Below are 2,655 nucleotides of genomic sequence, written 5' to 3' on the forward strand. Positions count from 1 at the left end.
TAATGTGTGAAATACCAAGTAATTGAAACGATCTATTGTTTGTAATTTTAGAATTAATGTATATGTTGCAAAGTATAATGTCGTTTGTGTTGAATAATACTGAAATTTTAGAAATACCACTCCCGAAGTAATACCATAATATCGTTTCTGGCTTTTTCAGAGGATAAATAAGTAATACGACTACTACGTAGCATCTACTACGAATAAGATCCATGAGATTTAAAATATTTTAAGAATTTATCTTAACTTTATCTTTAGTTTGCGTTGAATAATACCAAAATATTCCCGAAGTATTACCGCAATACAACCAAAATATATACGCGCACTGGCGGAGGAATATATCACGGTTTTATTGGAATATTCTTTTGTTGGATTCGCCAGTCCGCGGTTGTATCAAGCTTGTACCGAGGATAAATAAATAATACGACTACTACATAGCATCTACGAATGATTAAATGACATTTGAATAAGATCCGTGCGATTTAAAATATTTTGGGAATTTAACTTAATTTTATCTCTAATTTGCGCTGAATAATACCAAAATATTGTCGAAGTATTACCGCAATACAACCAAAATATATACGCGCGCTGACAGAGGAATATATCACGGTTTTATTGGAATATTCCTTTGTTGGATTCGCCAGTCCGCGGTTGTATCAAGCTTGTACCGAGGATAAATAAATAATGCGACTACTATATAGCATCTACGAATGATTAAATGACATTTGAATAAGATCCGTGCGATTTAAAATATTTTGGGAATTTAACTTAATTTTATCTCTGATTTGCGCTGAATAATATCAAAATATTGTCGAAGTATTACCGCAATACAACCAAAATATATACGCGCGCTGGTGGATGAATATATCACGGTTTTATTGGAATATTCCTTTGTTGGATTCGCCAGTGCGCGGTTGTATCAAGCTTGTACCTTGGATAAATAAATAATAAGACTACTACATAACATCTATGAATGATTAAATGACATTTGAATAAGATCCGTGCGATTTAAAATATTTTTGGAATTTAACTTAATTTTATCTCTGATTTGCGTTGAATAATACCAAAATATTGTCGAAGTATTACCACAATACAACCAAAATATATACGCGCACTGGCGGAGGAATATATCACGGTTTTATTGGAATATTCCTTTGTTAGATTCACCAGTCCGCGGTCGTATCAAACTTATACCGAGGATAATATAACACAATATAACCAAAGAACTACCGCAATACAACCAAAATAAAATGACAATAATACTACAACGATTATTGCAAGAATACTACAACGATTATTGCAACTAATTATTACAGAAATACTACAATAAAACGACAATAATACTATAACTATTATTGTAAGAATATTGTAACGATTATTGCAACTAATAATACATAAATACTACAATAAAACGATAATAATACTACAAGAAAACGAGAATAATACTACAACGATCATTGTAACTAATCATTCAGGAATATTACAATAAAACGACAATAATAATACAACGATGATTGCAACTACTCATTGAGGAATACTAAAATAAAACGACAATAATACGAGAATAATATAGCGATTAAAATACAATAATAACAATATTAACAAAGAAATAAGTCTACTGATTACGGTTTTGTACCCACAAACAAATATCTTGGGCAAGCTCTGCCCTAAATTTTGGCATTTCTATCTGTCAGCTCATATCTTCACGCCAATCATGTCTATAGCTTTGTACTAATTTTTGCATAAATTTACAGACAAACATTCCACAATCAACACTGTTGGTTTGTACGGGAACACCTCTAACCAGTGTAATTTTCCATTTCCCGGGTTTAGCCCTGAAAGAAGTTTTGACATCAATGTCAAAACGAGCGATCTACACAGTAAAATAATGATCAGTGAATGTACTAAATTGGTGAAATTTGCAGAAATAATATCTTTAATAATTGATAGTAACTTACAACGTCATTGCACACGACTTTGTGCATCTGGTTGGGTAATGAGTCATATATTTTCCACTTCTCCTCACCCAGATCAGCAACCAATAAAACCCAGTGTTGGTTATTCAGAACAGGAATCATAATGATATCAGCTTTCTGAACTGCTTCTTTGGTGATATGAACCAGAAATGATGTGGGGTTACCCATTTTATGATAAGTCTGTATAATAAAACAAAGTGTTAACACATTCATATTGTTGTTGAAATTCTTAATATAATTAAATATGGGTGTTTAGATATTTAGATGAGGTCTTACCCAGTATAGTGGTGATACATAAAGGTAAGACCTAAAAAGAGATGGATTTGCATTCCTCTTATTGTTTAAAATCATCGCTTGAGCGTTGACATGGTCATTTGCAATCATGTCATTGCACAATAACTCTATCATTGCCCGACGGTCTATAAAAATGTCTTTCCAGTGCAACATAATAGCACTCATGCATAATAATACAAATTCCAAATATAGTAAAGAAGTTATCTTCATTCACTTAACCCCAAAAGAATTTCATTATAAAAAACACAGATTCACTCACTCATTGATGTATTTTGCCATGACTTGATCGATCACCATCTGTGTTTCAGCTGATACCATAGATCTGTCGGGATAGTCGATCTGGGGGACAGCTGGAAGAGGCTACAAGAACAAAACATTATGCTCT

This window comes from Phalaenopsis equestris, unplaced genomic scaffold (genome assembly GCF_001263595.1).
Source record: "Phalaenopsis equestris unplaced genomic scaffold, ASM126359v1 Scaffold000235, whole genome shotgun sequence".
NCBI lineage: Eukaryota > Viridiplantae > Streptophyta > Magnoliopsida > Asparagales > Orchidaceae > Phalaenopsis > Phalaenopsis equestris.